This window comes from Sminthopsis crassicaudata, chromosome 3 (assembly GCF_048593235.1).
Source record: "Sminthopsis crassicaudata isolate SCR6 chromosome 3, ASM4859323v1, whole genome shotgun sequence".
NCBI lineage: Eukaryota > Metazoa > Chordata > Mammalia > Dasyuromorphia > Dasyuridae > Sminthopsis > Sminthopsis crassicaudata.
The window spans coordinates 222,746,393-222,767,326 of record NC_133619.1 but is presented as its reverse complement, the minus strand read 5'-3'; the positions used below and the strand labels follow the sequence as shown (position 1 = coordinate 222,767,326).

At 33.9% G+C, this 20,934-nt stretch overlaps 1 protein-coding gene across 10 annotated transcripts in view; it reads left to right on the top strand.

Moving 5' to 3' along the window:
- The window catches only part of SHROOM2 (shroom family member 2), a 217,735-nt gene that overhangs the window by 161,393 nt on the left and 35,408 nt on the right, over positions 1–20,934 (top strand). The window contains exon 1 of one of the 10 annotated variants that reach the window (XM_074300039.1): positions 8,345–8,405. The exons of 7 other annotated variants lie outside the window; for them this stretch is intronic. The gene's annotated coding sequence lies outside the window, so the exon portion shown is untranslated. Of the gene's footprint in view, positions 1–8,344; positions 8,406–8,823; positions 9,083–20,934 lie in introns of those variants that run through there. 2 more of the 10 variants (XM_074300040.1, XM_074300037.1) reach the window with 2 other exon arrangements.

Here is a 20,934-nt window from a genome sequence, read left to right as displayed (position 1 = left end):
TGCCTTTGGAAATATGCACAGTCCTTTTAATGACCCTAAGCTTTTCCTTGAAATAAAAGTCCATCTTTTAAAACTGATTATCTTCAGGCAGTGTTGTATGAATGTGAGTCATACAACACATTGTCCAAAGTTTGGAGGATTTTTCAAAGATTCAGTGAAGAAGAATATACAGAATCTGGGTAATCTATTCAATATCTACAATTCAAGTATTCAAGTCTACAAATATTAATTAAATATGATGGAGGTACAAATAAAAGCAAAAATTTAGATACTCTTTGCCCTCAGAGAGCTTATATTCTAATAAACAAAGATAGCACATTAATATGATTGTAAGGGTATGGTGACAACTGGGAAGCATATATCCTGAATTTCATTCTGAGGAAGAGTCCAGACCATCCCAGCTTCCCTCTCTGGACTTAATCACTATACCCCCCAATACTGCTTCGTGGTAAGCAACTTGCTAATGAGAGAAGGGGACTGCAAGGGGTAGAGAAAAATGTTGGGGGAGCTGGGAGGAGAGAAATGGCTTAAAGCTGGAATATATCACCTGCAAAGAATGTAATCTTATTTTTTTTTTTTTTAAAGAGCTGAAAGGGGTCTTAGATTATGTAGTCTAACCCCCCTCATGTTACCGGACATGTTACCTGAGGCCAGAGGTCTTAAATGGTTTGTAGAAATTACATAGTTAGCTGCTGACCGGATCTGGAAGTCTATTCAGATACTTACTTGGATTCTTATCCCAACATCTTCCAATACTACCTGCTCTCAAAGGGACTTTTTCCATAGACATAAGTTCTTTTTGTTGTTGTTATGGATATGTTTTTGGTGCATTTGTTACTTTCTTTTGAAACAACATAGGAAAATGTTCAAGACTTTATTTTCAAATGAGAGGTGCCTTAAAATTATTTGTAAGCCCAATTTTGAATAGGTGGGAAACTATTTTCAGAGGAGGAAACTGAAGCACCTGCCTATCATATATATATATATATATATATATATATATATATATATATATATATATATATATATATATATATATATATATATATATATATATATATATATATATATGTATATATATATATATATATATTATTATTATTATTATTATTATTATTATTATTATTAAAAAATAGTAACTAGATTCCTAAACCTAATATTTTTATATTTAAATATATCAAAAAAAATTTTTTTGAACAAATATTTCTCTCATTTTACCAGTAGCTACTGATAAGAAACCCTGAGTTCTAACACATAGGTGAATTAGGAACTGGAAAGAAGAGTAGGAAGAAGAAGGGAAAGAAGAGGTGGGAAAGAAAGGGTTGCCTTGTAATTGGTGGCATGGAAGGGGTGAGTTAAATTTTGGTTGGTACCAGGTTGTTTTTTTTTTTTTTTTAATTAATTCCATATTTATGATTTCATCAGGGTATAAGGTTCCTGGAGAATCTATACCAATTAAGACTGACTTCTTCGGGGGCAGCTAGGTGGCGCAGTGGATAGAGCCCTGAAATCAGGAGGACCCGAGTTCAGATATGATCTCAGACACGTAACACTTCCTCAGACTGTGTGACCCTGGGCAAGTCATTTAACCCCAGCCTCAAGGGGGGGTGAGACGGACATCTGCTCTTCAACTTAAGGTCACAAATCTTAAGCATGTGTTAGAAGTCAGACTTCCTAACTTGAAAGCCAGCTCTCTATGATTATTGCCTCTTATACATCTTTATCTATAAATACACATGCATGCATGTTTGTATATGTAATGTATATGTTTATTATATGTGGTCTAATATATAATATAGAAATATATTTAAAAAGGGATATGTTATCAAATAATGTTAATTCTTTGGGGAAGGTAATATAAGCAATAAATAAGAACAAATTCCCTAGGTAGAATGTTTAATATGTGTATGTATATGTACTTAATAATGTAATACCAGTTTTTAAGTTTTGCTAGTCTGTTTTCAACCACAGATTACATTACACCAAGTTATGCTTTTAAACTTAATAAGTCACTAATTGTGAAGGTCTGGTCTAGCTCCTCTTGTCAGAATAAGCAAAAGTCCTTGCCCCACGTTGGGCGCCAAATGTAGCGAGCTGTCGTCTCTAGAAGCTGCCGGATCACTCTCTGGGAAGAGATCTGCTGTGTCTACTCAAATCTCTCAGACAGATTCTTCTTCCTGTAACGAACCGTTGTCTCCAGGCAGTTGCTGTTAACTCTTGTCCAGAGAAGTGACTTCCCTTCCTGCAGAGAGCCCCGTCAAGCCTGATGCAATGCAGAGTCTTCTTCTATCTCTGGGAGTCCTCTCTTTTATTCTCCCAGAGAATGGGCGTGGGATAATGCAAGGGCTTCTGGGAAGAACCACCTCAGCCAATGAGCCTGCTCCTTCCATCAAGTCAACCTGAGTTCTCACCTTGTAATTGTCCAACCTGAATTCTCACCTTGTCACTATCCAGACAACCCGAGTTCTCACTTAGCAGTGGGAAATTAACTTTTAAAGTTTAGAAGGACTTTGTTTTTGTAACAAATTTTAATAGTTATACTATAATTGGTCTGTTAGGTTTACAAAATACTTGCAATTAATAATGTTTAGAAGTAATTAACTTTTAAAGATGGACTGGTGTGGAGGAATTTTCTTGGCATTATATAAATTTAAATAATTATAATTGTTACTTTAAGATTCACACAGTATTTTACATATAATTATTTCAGTTATCTTTATAACAACCCTATGCAGTAAGATATTACAGATTTTGTCCCATTTTACAGATCAGGAAATTTAGACATGGGTAGGTTAAGATGACTTGGTTACACAGTCTGAAATAGTTCAAACTCAGGTTTTTCCTAACTACAAATCTAGCTATTGTCTTTCCTTCCTTCCTTTCTTTTCTTTCTTAAACAGTGCTACAATGAGAATTTTTAAATTCCTAAAAAATGAAAGTCAGGGGCAGCTAGATGGGCCAGTGGATAAGAGCACTGGCTCTGAAGTCAGGAAGACCTAAGTTCAAATATGACCTCAGACACTTAATACTTAACCAGCTGTGTGATCCTGAGCAAGTCACTTAACCTCAATTCCCCCTGCCCCCTCCAAGAAAGTCACATCTACTTTAGTTTAAGGTTAAAATATTATATATTTTTTTAAAAATATGACTTTTAATATCTATTAATTTATCTTAGAAAATGTGTATATGTTTATATTTACATTAAGTAGCTCGATTTCATATTCACTACGAGAATTTTCTTTATTTGTTTCATTAGTAAGACCTACCAGAAAACTCCTGTTTTGCCTTGACATATCCCTTGAGAACTCTGCCAGGGTCATCTCCAAGCCACAGTGAAACTTTGAAATTTAACTGGTGGACGACAGATTTTTGGAGTTGAGTAAAAGGATTTTTACTTTGTTTTTGTTTTTAAATGGAAATCTCAATTGATATAATTTAAAGACTAAGGTAGTTTTCAATATTTTTCAAAACTGAAATCCAAGCAGGTATAAACCAATTTTACTTATTGATCTTTTGAAAAAATATCACACATTGCTACTTTCTCTATTTTCAGTTTATTAAATGTTTATTAACCAAGTGCATTATGTCCCAGAAAGTGTACGAAATACACTTCTCTCCCTCCGCCCTTCAAATTTGGAGCCTCTTTCCCATTTCTCTCTGTTTTATAGTATCCATCTTTAAGACAGCTAAGCTTAGGTGGCAATAGTAGAGCCAAGTAGACCCGAGTTCCAATCCAGTCTCAGATCATTTGATTTATTAACTTTGGTTTCTTCAGCTGTGAAATAAGGAAGATACAGCAGCAAAACATATTAATTATATCCTTTTCTTTCATGTCATCTTCTCTGGTAAAATCAGATGTTTTTGAGCTATTGTGCAAATGTTGATGATTCTGATACTTTGGCAGTACCAAGGACACTGATGGCATGGACCATCCTTTCAAAGTTTTCAATAGTAATTGCAGGATGGTTTGTTTTAGCCACAAGATGCCTCTTGTCCGGGTGATGGGTCCAAGGTGATGGATTCTAGAATCATTGCTATTCCCAAGGCTCTTACCTTCAGGGGCCTGAGCTGTCTTTGGAAAAGTCAGATGTAAGGTGATGGTCAAGGGTGATGGTGGGGGGTCAATGGCTTCCCTTATCTCTTGTCTCTCCCTTGGGGTATTTTGCTAGCTCCGATGGGCTGCCTTGCCTTTCCTGTGGCAATCTGTTAGTCGGCAGATGGTTGATGAGTGGATTGGCCTGGAAGCTGGATTGGTGTTTGGAGTGGGGTCCTGGACGAGGGAGTTGTAGTCCCACTCCCAACTCTTTGTGCTTATCTTCCTCCTGAGAGCAGTTGGTCAGTAGCTGTGGAAGTGATTCTTCTCCCCAGTGATTTCCCTTCTCAGTGATGGCTGTGGTGGCTGGACTGGAAGCAGGTCTGATGGACTGAGGGGACATTGTTAAACCCAAGGCTCTTGGATTCAGGATGCTGGATTGTCTCCATTATGATGGGCAAGATTGGCTTGTCTGGTATACGCTACCTCCCATCTCTTCCTCAGGCTACCTCAGGCTACCTTCATGCTTCAGATCAATAAATACTTTCCTGTTTCATAAAATCATATGAGTTTATAACTCCCACTAATATCAATAAATCATACCTATTATATGAAAATATCTCTCCATAGCATCAGGACCTAACTGTACTCTTTTTTTTTTTTTTTTTTTTGACAGTACATATGCATAGGTAATTTATTTTTTACAACATTATCCCTTGTACTCCCTGTTCTGAATTTTTCCCCTCTTTCCCTCCACCCCCTCCCCTAGATGGCAGGCATTCCTATATATATTAAATATCTTATAGTATATCCTAGGTACAATATATATGTGCAGAACCGAATTTTGTTGTTGTTGTTGTTGCAAAGGAATAATTGTCTTCCAAAGATAAAAATCTGGGAAGAAAAACAAAAAATGCTAACAGTTTACACTCATTTCCCAGTGTTCCTTTTCTGGGTGTAGCTGATTCTGTCCATCATTGATCAATTGGAATTGGATTAGCTCTTCTCTATGTTGAAGATATCCACTTCCCTCAGACTACATCCTCATACAGTATCATTGTTGAAGTGTATAATGATCCCCTAGTTCTGCTCATTTCACTCAGCATCAGTTGATGTAAGTCTCTCCAAGCCTCTCTGTATTCCTCCTGCTGGTCATTTCTTACAGAACAATAATATTCCATAACCTTCATATACCACAATTTACCCAACCATTCTCCAATTGATGGACATCCATTCATCTTCCAGTTTCTAGCCACTACATTTGTGGCTGCCACAAACATTTTGGCACATACAGGTCCCTTTCCCTTCTTTAGTATTTCCTTGAGATATAAGCCCAGTAGTAGCACTGCTGGATCAAAGGGTATGCACAGTTTGATAACTTTTTGGGCATCATTCCAAATTGCTCTCCAGAATGGTTGTATTCTTTCACAATTCCACCAATAATGTATCAGTGTCCCAGTTTTTCCACATCCTCTCCAACATTCATCATTATTTGTTCCTGTCATCTTAGCCAATCTGACAGGTGTGTAGTGGTATCTCAGAGTTGTCTTAATTTGCATTTCTCTGATCAATAGTGATTTGGAACACTTTCATATGAGTGGATATAGTTTCAATTTCATCATCTGAAAATTGTCAGTTCATATCCTTTGACCATTTATCAATTGGAGAATAGCTTGATTTCTTATAAATTAGGATCAGTTCTCTATATATTTTGGAGATGAGGCCTTTATCAGAACCTTTAACTGTAAAAATATTTTCCCAATTTGTTATTTCCCTTCTAATCTTGTTTGCATTAGTTTTGTTTGTGCAAAAGCTTTTTAATTTGATGTAATCAAAATTTTCTATTTTGTGATCAATAATGATCTCTAGTTCTCCTTTGGTCACAAACTCCTTCCTCCTCCACGAGTCTGAGAGGTAAACTATCCTATGTTCCTCCAATTTATTTATGATCTCGGTCTTTATGCCTAAATCTTGGACCCATTTTGATCTTATTCTTAGTATGTGGTGTTAAATGTGGGTCCATGCCTAGTTTCTGCCCTACTAATTTCCAATTTTCCCAGCAGTTTTTGTCAAATAATGAATTCTTATCCCAGGAGTTGGGATCTTTGGTTTGTCAAACACTAGATTGATATTTTTATTCACTATCTTGCCCTGTGAAGCTAACCTATGCCATTGATCAACTAGTCTATTTCTTAGCCAATACCAAATGGTTTTGGTGACTCTTGCTTTATAATATAGTTCTAGATCAGGTACAGCTAAGCCACCTTCATTTGATTTTTTTTTTTTTTTTTCAGTACTTCCCTTGAAATCCTCCACCTTTTGTTCTTCCATATGAATTTTGTTGTTATTTTTCCTAGGTCACTAAAATAGTTTCTTGGAAGTCTGATTGGTATAGCACTAAATAGATAGATTAGCTTAGGGAGTATTGTCATCTTGATTATATTCGCTTGGCCTATCCAAGAGCATTTCATGTCTTTTCAATTATTTAAATCTGACTTTATTTTTGTGGCAAGTGTTTTGTAATTTTGCTCTTATAATTCCTGACTTTCCTTTGGTAGATATATTCCCAAATATTTTATACTATCAATAGTTATTTTGAATGGAATTTCTCTTTGTATCTCTTGCTGTTGGATTGTGTTGGTAATGTATAAAAATGTTGAGGATTTATGTGGATTTATTTTGTATCCTGCCACTTTGCTGAAATTTTGAATTATTTCTAATAGCTTTTTAGCAGAGTCTTTGGGGTTCTCTAAGTATATATCATGTCATCTGCAAAGAGTGATAGTTTGATTTCCTCATTTCCTACTCTAATTCCTTGAATCTCTTTCTCGGCTCTTATTGCCGAGGCTGCATTATATTTCACTTAGTTAAATCAATTTAAATTTTTAAAGCTCTTACTATATGCTTACTGCCATCCAGACAATAGGAATATAGAAGTAAAACAAGTCTTTCCTTCAAGAACTGAGACCACCTGTATATAGATAATTAAATATAAAACATTTACAAAGTTATTTGGTGAAGGAGAAAGCACCAATATTTGGGGATTAAAGAAAGACTCAATGTAAATTATATGAGCAAAGTCTTGAACAGAACAAGGAATTGCAGGAAGGCTGAGGATGAGGAGGGAGTATTTTTCAAGAATGGGAGATAAAACTGTTTATAGCAGAGTAGGGAAAGGGTAATTATATTATTATATTCTGTTAATTAAAATACCAAAATTTATTTAACCATTATCTTATTGTTGTAATTTTTTATTTAGTCATTCTCTTATTATTGTATTATTGCTTTCAATTATTATAAATATTTAAATTTTCAAGGGGATTGCCATTAAAAATATTACTACAAATATTGAACAGATTCCCTTCCTCCTTCTATACAACAATTCTGTCTTGCCAAATTGATTCAGTAATATAATTGATTCAGAGGGTATGATGCAGGTTACTATAAAGATTATGGGGGAAAAAAGATTCTGCCATTTTACAATTTCCACTAGCAGCATGTGAACTTGTTTTTCTCAATCCCCTCAGCGTAGAATTTCCATATTTAACTCAGATTCAGAAGGAAGTTTGTAATATTGACAGGTGAAGAAAATGGGGGAAGAAGCATCATGAGCAAAAGTCCAAAGGTTAGGACCTTAGGGGAAGCCAGGAGAAGAAAAGGCAGACTGAGCATAGGGGGTAGCAAAATTATAGCAGCTGCTCTTAAATAGGGATCCCTTCTAAATTTATTGGTCAATGGTTACTTTTTAAAAGACATATCTGCCATATCACTTAACTCACTATTTGGCCTATACTAGGTATTCCATCCAGTAGTTGTTTAATTATGTCATAATAACTAAATATATTGGATTCATAAATAGGATATATATTTGAGATAGATTTTTCTTAGACTTACTTTCATGAATTGGCTTTAATATGAAATGGAAAATATCCTACCAAGGGCAGGATGGCAAACTGTGTCAAATCTTTTAGAATTGGTGCAGTTAGAATTTAAAATACAATTTTCCCTTTTGTATTATAAAAAGGAAGACACAAGCCATTTAGATTTTTAAAAGACAATTTAAGCTTTGAAGTCTTTGGAGCTTTTCTCCCTAAGGTCAGAAGTTCTCTGTGATGTAACATGGAATACAAACTGAGCTTTCAGTCATCAAGGTTAAAGTTGACAGAGCTTGTATGAACTTGTCAATCATGTGGCAGCAAGCAAAAACAAGCCAGCTGTTGTGAGGGAGGGATGCCTTTGAAAATCCTCTGTGTTACAGTCAATGAGATACAGAGGCTGAAACAAAATCCATTCTGTATGGTCCTGCATCTCACTGCTGTGCTTGCAAGCATGCTGAGCCTCTGCATCCAGCAGGCACAGAGGTGAGGAGCAGGTAAGGAATTCCGGTGTTTTCCTTTTAAAGCATTGGATCCGTCAATGGGAAATGAGGTTTAATTGATCACTTGGTATTTCTTTGCTGTTTTGCCATCGTAATTAATACTGCTTTTGTTCTCCTGTCTTTTAAGTCAAGGCTGCCTGTCAGTTCCCCTCAAAAACTGCTGTGGGTATGATATGGGGTGATTTGCAACCATGTTCCTTGTTTATTGTTCTGCCTGAGGTTTCTGAAAATGCAAAATAATGCAGGTGGGAGTGTTGATTCTGGGGGGAGAGAGACAGTATGTGTGTATGTGTGTGTGCGTGTGTGCATGTGTGTGTGTGGCGTGCCAATTTTTTTTTTTTTTTTTTTTAGCACCTTTTGTTTAAGTTGGCAAAATGCACATAGGATGTAGAAGAAAACTGTTTTCTGGGATGAAATCTACAGTCCTGATAGCTTTACTTATGTGACTGGTAGCTCTGGTATTTTTCAGCATTGCACAGTGTGAAATAGATTTCTGCAGAGCTGGCTTCCCTGCAGATTAGTCTCCCCCTCAGACAGGGTAAAGAACGCCAGCATCAGAGGAAGACCTTTTTCCTTTCCTTTTCTTTCCTTTCTTTTTCTTTTTTAGTAATAGCAGTAAGAAAACAGGCATTTTGACTCTTGGAGCCCCAATTGTGAATATTCAAAGAATGGTGAGTCAGCAGCCACATCAGAATGGAAAATTATTTAAATGAAAGGTGTGCATGAAAATTAATTTAGAAAATATTGTTTGTATGCTTTCACAGCTTTGTGCAGACAGGCTTTTTAACAAAAACGATACTGGGAAAATCAAATCATTGTAAATCTTAATGTTTCCCTTTAATTTTGAATTATAGCTGTTGGGTTCTGTTTAGTTTCTTATGTGTGAAAATCTGCCTAATGACAGTTTGGGGTCATTTAATTAAAAAAAATACACATGTATTTTTGCCTTTTATGTTTTGATAAAAGAAACATTTCAAATCTGATTTTGGATATATTTCCAAATGAATGGGTTTTTTTGTTTGTTTGTTTGTTTTTTGTTTTGGTTTTTTTTTTTTTTTTGCTTGCTGTGACACTTCCTTTTTTATGTGTGCAATGGAAACCATTTCTTAAATAGTTAAGATTTGCTGCAGATTTAAATTGTTTAGATATGTATGTAACTGGCTTGTTTTTATGAGTAGGAGTCCATGCTTGCAGCTTCTGCTAGCTGAAAGATGAAAGAGAAAAAGAATGGATTGCAAGATTGTCTTCTGTTATCAATTTAATGGGATGTTAGGTTGAATGTTATGCTTAAGATTTATTAAATAATTGGATACAAATATTCTACTAACGTATTTCACTTGAAACAAAATAAAGATTTAGGATGGATCTGTTTTTATGGTGACTATAATTCTTTCCCCTTCAAAATAGGTCAGGTTGGTGTAAATTTTTGTAGCTTACTAGATTTGTTTGTTGTGAAATGAGTTCTGCAGATACCTATGGAAAGAAAAAAATATGTGAGCTTATTGTTGTGATATGGTTTGAAAAAAATAGCTATATTTATCTTATAAAATGAAAGCATTTGATCAGAGGCACTATTCATTTGTGGAAGCATGAAAATAGGGCACAGAAAAAGCTGGTCTAATGAAAGATGCTAACAATAACCATATATCATGCACCGGCATTAACAGCTGTAGGTTACATAAGGTTTATGTAGCCCAGTTGGGGTGATACTCTATCATATTAAATACATGCCAGCTGTAGGATCCTTGTTGATTGACTGCTCAGACAACATCTGTCTTTTGGATTTTGTTCGTTTAATACCTAATGGATATTTCATATGGCTTTTGGAAAGCACCTATTTTCTAATTTTTATCTAACCCTTTTCCATACCATACAAAGGAGTATTAGTAAAAATGTGACGAGTGGGGAGACACTAAAAAGAAAGGACAGTAGAATAGCTGTCTTCATGTTCTATTATTTTCTTTGACTTACCTCTTCTCTCCACCCCACCTTCTCCCTCCCCTCCACCCCATGATTATCATGCTGCCTTTAGCATGGTTGAAAAGGTAATATCACTTTTGCTGCAGACCTTCCTTATCCTTGAATTATTACCAGAATAGCTTAATTACATAATTTCAGAAGTAGATTAGTTGTATCTTGCATATGTTATCTTGATCAAAATCAAAAATTACATTTTCAAATCAACACTTTTAGAAATATATGTATAGATAGAAGCAAAGAACTTGAAATTCATTTAAAATTATTTAGTCATCCTGAACCATTGTGAATTTTTTTTTTTTTTTTTTTGAGGCTGGAATTAAGTGACTTGCCCAGGGTCACACAGCTAGGAAGTGTTAAGTGTCTGAGACCACATTTGAACTCAAGTCCTCCTGAATTCAGGGCTGGTGCTCTATCCACTGCGCCACCTAGCTGCCCCGTGAATTATTTGTTATTAGTGGCCTCTCATTTATTTAGTTTAAATTTTTTTTTTTTTTAAATTTCACTGATAACCAATTTTCCATTCAAATTTTTTTTGTTATTGTGACAGTTCCTTTGGCAGATTCAAGATTTAAATCTAATTCTGGGTATAGAGATAAAGTTTATCATCAAATCCAGTTTAGATTATGCAAAAATGGCATGTTAATAATAATAATAATAATAGATAAGGTAGAAAATAGTCTCAAATACTCTTTGGTCACTAGTTGGGATCTTAAATTGTGATAACTGTTAGTTTGATAAATCTAATGGGAATAAATCCATAGTAGGTTTTATTACAGAATTTCTGAGATCCTTTTGAGAGGACAGTTCCCTCCCCCCAAATGTACTCCAATTTAATAAAGATAATTATGAAACATTCAGGACTATCTCAGTCATCCTTTTAAAGATTTTACAGATCATATATAGTCCTTATAACAATTAAACTAATTACAACTACTGTTTATGTAATACTTTCAGATTGACAAAAGTGCAAGGTTGGATTTAAATTCAGATCTTCCTTATTTCTAACTCCTGTATTCTTTATCCTCTACATCACATGACTGACTTACGAAAAATATGCCAAGTCATTTGTTCCTAATTACAGAACTGCTTTTAAAGTCAGAAGAACCTGGGTTCAAGTCTCACCTTTTACCTGCTCTCTGGTTCAGTGTCCAAAACATCAAAGATTAAGTTGCTGAGCAGGGGTCAGAGTTTTTCACTGGAGAATTCTCTAACAAAGATTACAGGGAGGATTATTTCCTTTCTTACTCCACTTATTTAGTCACACTTAGTAACTCAATCCACTTACTAAATAGATTGAACAACAGGTATCTTCAACATAAAATTATAGCTATTTAGCCAATTGTTTGTTTTTTAAAAAACTTAATAGCATTTTAATTAGTTTTTTCTGATAGTTTTCAATATTCATTTATATGAGATTTTGAGTTCTGAATCCTCTTTCTCCTCCTTTTTCTAAGATAGCAAGCAATGCAGAATAGGGTAGACATGTACAATCATATTAATTATATTTCCACATTAGAGAAAGAAAAATCAGAATAAAGGGAAAAACAGTGAAATTATTTCTCTGGCTGTGGATGACATTTTCTATCCCAAGTCTTTTGGAATTGTCTTAGATTACTATTGCTGAGAACTAAGTCTATATCAAATGATCATCTCAGAATTTTGCTGTTACAGTGTAGAATGTTTTCTTGGTTCTGCTTATATCATTTAGCATCAGTTCATGTAAGCTTTTCCATACTAATGATTTAGCTTTGTCTTAATTTTTTTTAATTTAAAAAAATTTCAATACTATTTTATTTTCTAAATACATGCAAAGATAATTTTCAACATTCATTTTTGTAAGACTAATGTTTCAAGTTTTTACCCCTCCTACTCCTTACTCCCCAAGACAGCAAGCAGTCTGACATAGGTTAAATATGTGCAATTTTTAAAATATTGATATTTGTCATAGTTGTGAAGAAAAATCAGATCAAAAGGGAAACAAACAAGCAAAAGGTGAAAATAATATGCATTAATCCATATTCAGTTTCTCTGAATATGTTGTTGAAATTAAATATTTTTAAAGTGTGCTTGTTGCTACTGGATTTTAGAATTGTTATTCTTTTATCTTTAATCAGACCCATGTCTATAGATCTTTGCCTGAAGTTAGTGTGTTTTAAAGGAAAGAACATTACAACTGGCATTTGAGTCCTTAAAGCCTGGTTTCAAATCTCACCTATAACATATAATGTGTGATTCGGACCAGATCAGTTAAACTCCTCATTAGCCAAAAGAATTTCATACAATCATGAAATCACAGTTCCAGATCAAAATACTTTTAACTTCTTTCTGCGGGGTTGTCATGAAGATGAAATGAAATGATGTATTTTGTGACAAATGCTATGTAAGCTATGGAACAGCAAATCATCAGCCAAGAAGCCTTTATTAAGCACCTTTTATATACCAGAGGTGGAGCTAGATGCTGACTACACAAAAGCCTTCCTGTGCCTTCCTGCCAGGAAAGTATTCATGTGATAAGGGAGAGACAACCCAGATTTATGTAGGAATATTCAAAACATATGCAAAATAGGATCAAGGTAACCTTGGAGAAAAAAGCAACTGAGTGGAACAGAAAGGGCCTCTTACCGAAAGAAGATGGTATTTGAGCTGAGTCTTAAGGAAACCAGAGACGTAAATGATATTTATTATTTTTATTATTATTAAAGTGTTTGCTACTGGTGGTTTCATTTTGGAATGTTATATTTGTAAGGATTTTGGGTTAAAAATGTATAATTTTAGAATGGAGAAATTATACTAAAAAGACAGCAAAGTATTTCTTTGTTTTATTTCAGTAGAGGTAATTTTTATTTAAAGAAAAAAATACACACATACATCTATATTATATATGTGTAATATGTATATATGAGCACTTTATATATTTTAATACCTATTAAATAAAACATGTTATTGCTAAACACTATTAATATAAATATAATGAAAATTTTTATATTTAAAATATAGATATATTTCTAAATGTAATTATACATAAGATATGGTTATATTTTTAATTATGTAAAGTATGTTTAAATATATCAAGATAGTTTTGCATATTTATATATAAAGAAATATGTTGAATATACATAACATACACACATGTATATACGCATGTATGTGTGTTTAAAAACTCTGCTGAGAGCATCTTTTTGAAAGGTTAAGGTACTGTGTGAATCTGTCTGTAAAGAAGAGAGGTTTAAGAAACCTCTTTAAAGTGGGGGAGGAGGTTTTTAGCTAATCTCTTAGAAGTTTCCCAGTTCTTCCACATAAATTGGATAGGTGTTCCCCCTGTTTTTACATTGGACCAAGTCTCCTTTGTTATTTTAGCCTGGGGTTGTGTATAAATTTGGAAGCTGCTGCTTTTTTCCCCCCATTACTAGATTTTAGGATGCAAGATGATAATATATTTAATAATATTTGTGATTTATCCAGAACAGTACCTGACATATAGTAGATACTAAATACTTATTGATTGACTTATCTGCACTCTCAGAAGCCTCCCAATTCAGATATTGTTTATTATTTGTATTAAAATATAATAATTAAGTGTTTTTCATTTTATTATGAGCTATAGCTATGGTTGTCTTCTTTTTCTTCCTTACACTCAGTATTGATTTCAGCTAATGAATAGAACAATTGGATATTATGTGGTATAATAAAAAATGAGTGTAAGAAATGTTGACATGAATAAAGGTGATTGTTTGACCTTGAAGGTGGGGAAGTCGTGATAGTTGATGTGAAATAAGATCTTGGGATTTTAGTGAATTGAAAACTTACTGTGAATCAGCTATGCAATATGACAACCAGATTGCTGTAGGTTGCATTAAGAGGGAAGGTGTCACAAACAGAAATGTGATAGTCCCATGGAACTCTAGTCAGGTCACATCTGGAGAATTGTGCTTTAAGTCTCAACTAAAATCTCACTTTCTACAGGAAGCCTCTTAATTTTAATCCCCTCCCTCTCTTATTTTCTATTAATCCCGTATATGGCCTATTTTTATATATATTTGTTTTTATGTTGTCTCACCTCATTAAATCATAAGCTTCATGAGGACAGGGACTGTCTTTTTGCCTTTTTGTATCCCCAGAACATAGTGCATAGTGTTTAGCATATGGTAGGTGCTTAATATTTTTTGATTGATTGATTTTACATTTTAGGAAGGACATGGACAAGCTAAAATTTAGGAAATAAACCATACACAGAGACTGGCTGAAGGAACTGGAGAGTTCCTGGAGAAGAAAAATTTCTTTTAGAGGGAGAAGTTGGGACAGAATAATTAAATTCAAGTATTTTGAAGGGCTTTTGTGTAAGAAGCACTAAATCCAACAGAAGGGAGAACCAAGAGCAATGACTATTAAGTTGTAGAGAGGCAGTTGCCTTTTCAGTTTAAGAAGTAACTTTTTTTTTTTAATTAAAGCTTTTTATTTTTAAAATCTATGCATAGATAATTTTCAACATTCACCTGGCAAAACCTTGTGTTCCCAATTTTTTTTTTCTTTCTCCTTTCATCCTACCCTATCCCTTAGATGGCAAATAATCCAATATATGTTAAATATTTCTACAATTATCATGAAGAAAAAAAATAAAGGAATCAAAAAGCAAGCAAACAACAACAGAAAAGTGAAAATACTATGTTATGATCCATATTCAGTCCCCGTAGTTCTCTTTCTGGATGCAGGTGGCTCTCTCCATTACAAGTATATTGGAAGTGACCTGAATCACTTCACTATTGAAGAGCCATATCCATCAGAATTGATCATCACATAATCTTGCTGTTGCTGCACACTCTGAATTCATTATGCTGATAATTTCTTATATAACAATAATATTCCATAACATTCATATACCATAATGTGTTTAGCCATTCTCCAAGTTTCCAGTTTCTTGCCACAGCAAAGAGGGCTGCCACAAACATTTTTGCACATGTGGGTACTTTTCCCTCCTTTAAGATCTCTTTGGGAAATACTGCTGGATCTTTGGGCCTAGTTCCTGAGTGGTTGGATCAGTTCACATAAGGAGTGACTTTCTAATGACTAGTCCAGACTTGACATGTAGCAAGTTCCCACTCAAATGAGGTCCCCAAGAAAAAGTTTAGTGACTCTTTTGTTAGGAATGTTATCACTAGTATTCTTGGTCAAATACAGAAGGCCTTTGAGATCATTTCTAACTAGAAGATTCTGTGATTTGTCCCTAATGTAATCAAATGATTGGTATAGCAAGACAGTTCATAAAGGAATTTTTACTTTGATCTTCTTTATGCCTTCGTCAGACTTAAAAACTTGAGAAAATCCCTACACCTACTTTGAAGCCAACGTGGTTATCAGTCAGCATAAACAAATTCTACCCTTTTTTCAAGGTATACTATTACTACTACAATTGCTACTGCTACTCATAATAAATTGTAAAGTACTCAACAAAATTATAAGTGATCAAGCCTACTGAATCTCTCCATATATCCTCCAGTACCGGAGATAATCACTTCAGAGCAAAGCAGCTTAGAAATGGAAGATTCCTCATCTAAAAGTGCCAAGGTCTCAATTGTCTGCTGTTTCACCCTGAATTGGCTAAACCTACAAACTTAAATGGACAGATTTTAAAATTTTAGTTTAAAAAAGTGATATTTTAAATTAAAAAATATGAAATGTTTTTATTAATTTGTCTTCCCATCTCACCCTTTGGAAAAAAATTTTAAAATTAAAATTAAAATTTTTAAAAAGTAATACATGTACATATAATACAGCAAAACAAATACCTCCATTATCCCAATCATTTGGGTCCAAAAATGTTTTATCTTTTTCTGCGTTTTAAATTTATCACCTCTCAGGAGATGTGACATGTTTTAACTTTATTCTTTTGAATTCCTGGTATATCATTTATTGAATAGAGTTCTGAAATCTCTGAGTAGTTTTATTGTTAATATTACCAATAATTTGTCTTCTTTGTTCTCCTTACTCTGATCTGCCATCAATTCATAAAAGTACTTCCAGTATCCTCTCAAATTGTCCATTTCACTAGTTCATACTACACAGTAATACTCCCTTTACATGTGTTGTAAAGTTGTTTTAGATATGGCCGATTCTTTATGACCCCATTTGGGGTTTTCTTGGCAAAGATACTGGAATGGTTTGACATTTCCTTCTCCAGTTCATTTTACAAATGAGGAGATTGAGGCAAGGGATAAGGGACTTTCGATATGTGTATATAAGTATAATAAATATGTGTGTGTGTATGTATATGTGTACACACACAATTGTTTAGCCATTCATTCTCCAATAGAAAGATATCCTCTTGTATCCATTTTTGGCTACCACAGAGACCTACTGTAAATACTTTTTGTAAATAGTGATGCTTTTTCCTTCCTCTTTCTTTGATTTCTTTAGTGTATAAAGCCTAGTATTATAGCTCAATTAGAAGATGTGAAGTTTGCTGACTTTGGGTATAGTTCCAAATTGCTTTCCAAATTTTCCAAATTGCTATTTAGACCAATTCACAGTTGCACATGTCCTTGTTTTCCCACATTCCGTCCACCGTTTATCATCTTTGCCAGTGTAATAGTTATAATGTGGAACTTCAGAGTTGCTTTGATTTTTATTTCTCTTATTATCAGTGATTTAGAGAGTCTTTTTCTTCAGATTGATAGCATGGATTGCTTCTTTTGGAAACTGCCCATTCAAGTTCTTTGCCCATTTGTCTATTGGGAAATGGCTCTTATACTTTTAAATTTAAATCCTTTCCTCATATATATTAGAAATGCAACCTTTATCAGAGAAATGTGTTACAAAGACTTTCCCCCCACTAATGTTTCCTTATGTTTAAGAAAAAATTTTATATAAGCAAAAAGTATCACTTTTTCTCTGAAATCAGAATCTAGTGGTCTTCTTTGTCTAACTAGCATTTAAAACAAATAACCCCATTGTACAGCTTCTCCCATACTTTTACATTCACTGACCTCCAGCCACTGTATAGGAAGTTAATTCCTTTTAGGTGCCTCTTTTAAGTTTCACATAATGACTAGTTATGTTGCCAGCATGAAATCCATATAAAATAGAAGGTTTTATCTGAAAGAATTCCTTGTGGTTAAAGAAGTTCTTAGTTAATAACTTCTTTTTTCAGGGGAAGTTGAAATATTTCAGGAAACTAAGCATTTACTGTAAATATAAGGAGTAAGAACAGATTCAAGGACTTTCAGGAAGAGAAAAAAATCTTAAATTTCACAACTGTATATGTTATTTATGTTAATAGTTGTTTATATATTGCCTCCTTTCTTCCCTCTTTCTCCCCCTCGCTGTAAGCGCTTTGGAGTGAGGATTGTTTATGCCTTTATTAGTATCTCTAATGCTCAGCCTGACATATAGTAGGCATTCAATAAATGCATTTTGATTGATTGATAGAAAGAAATGTGTCACGTTTTTATGGAATAATCATAAAAATTATAATTTTAAAAATAGTGCTTAAAGGAGAAAGGAAATTCTTTGTAACATGAATATATCATAATGCTGGATAAATGAAATATTTCTATAATTAGTAAATTTGAGAAAAGCTTTCTTTACCCCAAGAGTTAATAAAAGCCAGAAATAAAACTAAATAGAAGGTTAAATAAATTCATTAGTTATATGCATTGATATTGGGTTCTTAGAAACTAGGATATTTTGAAATAACCATCTTTTTTGTTTTTGTTTTTGAGGTTGAAACTGGACAGAAAACTATTGTTTACCTAAAAGCATACATAAGAAGTAAGACACTAGACCTGACCCAGTGACTCAGTGTTCTTAGTTGATCATTCCAAACCACTGACATATGGAGCTTTGATTTTCAAATCTCAGTTGCTTTAGTTTATTTTTGTGAAAAGCAGAATTTAATCCTTATGAAGTGGGTAGATTAGTGGGTAGATGTGTCTACTTAAGGGAGAAAATTTTAGAAAACTAATTAAAACCGGAGCATTATCAGGAAAGTCTGATGTTTCTGGCTTTGTTTGCCCTGTTTGTCGGTCATTGTCATTTTAATCAATCTGTCTATTCTGATGTGTTCAGGAACATAGCTAGGGTCACTCAGCTCACCAGTTCCTACTCTGTGTTCTGCTATTGATTCTCACAGTACTATCTAGTTCTCTCCTCACTTTTCACTTTACTGCCAGTAATGATTGCTTGATATTCGTGACTTTAAAACCAGAATTATAAGGAGAGATTCATAATCACTCTAGATTTTGAAGGATCATAAAATGTATTTTAATGGCATCTGACCATAGACATAACTTCTTACATAATTTTTTTAAAAAAACAATGTTATAATTAAAAAAAAAAACATTTTCAAATTACATTTTAAACTCTTCCCCACCTCCCCTCCCTCCAAATAGTAACACTTTAAATGAGACAGCTAGATGGTGTAGTAAATGGAGAGCACTGGGTTTGGAATCAGGAAGGCTTATCTTGCTTATCTTCATGGGTTCAATTTTGGTTTTAGATACCAGCTAAAAAAATCACTTAACCCCTGTTTGCCTCAGTTTCTGTCAAATGATCTGGGGAAAGAAATGGCAAGCTATTTCAGCATGTCTCCCAAGAAACCTCAAATGGGATCCCAAATGGATTCGGACACAACTGAAACCCCTGAAAAACCAAAACTAACCCTTAAAAGTTTTTTTTAAAAAAGGTTATTATTAAATGACATTTCAATTTGCTGAGTTCTTTCTAGAAAAATAATAAAAAGGTAAACTTTTAAAGCAGTGGTATTAATGCATCTAGAACCAGATTAAAATGTAATTGGGATATGTTTAACAAAATAAAAACACAGTAGGCACTGATGATGTTCATTTGTGGCTTTCTGAATCTATTTAGATCATAAAAATTGTCAGCCTGCTAATATTTGTGTTTGATGTCACTATTTTAAAGTATAATGGAAAGAATTCTTGCCTCCACAATCAAAGGACCTATGTTCAAATCTCACTTTTAGTACTTAATATTTATGTGACTGTGGAATCTCTTAGCGTTTCTGGCTGAGTTCAGTCTTCTCTGAAATGAAGAAGTTGGACGAAATGTTCCCTTCTAGTCCTACAGTTGTCCTCCTGGTCTTGAACATCAACTTCTACCCATTGCTACTCCCTGCCCGTGACAGATTTTGAACATATTATTCTAAATGTGCATATTTGTCAACAGTGTAGCTATTTAAAAAACAAACAAACTCATGGTTTTCCCTTTCTTTTAGGAAAAAAAAGAACTCTATAATTGCTTTATAATTATTATGTATTTTTCCGTTTTTCTACACACACACACACACACACACACACACACACACTTTTTTTTTCCTTCCCCTCACTTCATTGAAGAATGCCCTCTTGAGTTAGAATGCCTAATTATCATTTATGATACCTTTTGATAGCAGTATGCTAAATAGTTCAAGGTCCTGGAGCCCTTGTTTGTTAAAGGTGTACAATCAGTGGGCAGATCTTTCTCCTTCCTCCCCCAGCTCTCTGAAGTGGTCCAGTGGTTCGAATGCTGGATCTGGATACAGGAAAACCCCAGTCCTTCGGGAAACACAGTAGCTTTATGACCCACCTCACTCAGCCTCTCTTGCTGAAGTAAGATAATAGCAGAATCCAATCCCAAGGTTGTTTTCAAGACCAATTGAGATAATGATTGTAAAGTATAAATTGTAAAATTGCAAATAATTGTAAAGTTTTAGTAAATCAACAGGAAGTACCATTTAGAGATGGCAGGAGTCTGAGAAACAGTTAGGGAGAGGCCTTTCCTTAAAGAATATTGTCACACAAACACAAATATTGGCATTTTATATTATAATTTATAAATGGAAACATTTTGATGACCTCAAAATAATGCTTCTAAACATCACATAGCTTAAAATTTTATTATCCTATAAGCAATACATACAGGTATCCCTGTAAACGGTACATGTCTCCATAAAGTCTTTAACTCAGCTGTGAATGGATGGGGAGGAGGGAGAGAGAAAAAGGCTGCTATGCTTTTATCTCTTCCTTTTTGTTTTTTGCTTTTCCAAATGATCTACTAGTCTCAAATATTGTTCAGTATCCAAGTTCAGGCAAATGAAAAGAGCCAAAGAAAACTTTGAACTTTCCATCCCTTTTCTTTTTTTCTACATAATACATTGAAAAAAGTCAAAGCACTCTGACTTACTGAAGGTAGTTATCAATTGTTAAAGCTAGCATAATGTTGGTCTAGCTCTTTCAGGTATTATAGGTGATAACTGACTTATTTGGGCTTGTCAATTTAAATCCTTGGTGGGAATAATGAAATGAATGGAAATTGAACCTAAGAGAAAATTGTAGGTTATTTTCTTTTTCTTTGAGGATTTCTGATAAGTACAAAGAATAAAAATAGAAACTTTTAGGTCTCATATCATAGTGGATATTTGTCCGATGCTCAAGAGAGATTGATTATGATACTTCTTAATTCTGCATGAAGGCAAAAAAAAGGGGTGTAAATGTATTCTTGTTTTGGCTACTTTTAAGTCCTGAAAATTTTATTTAGAGGACTAAATGTG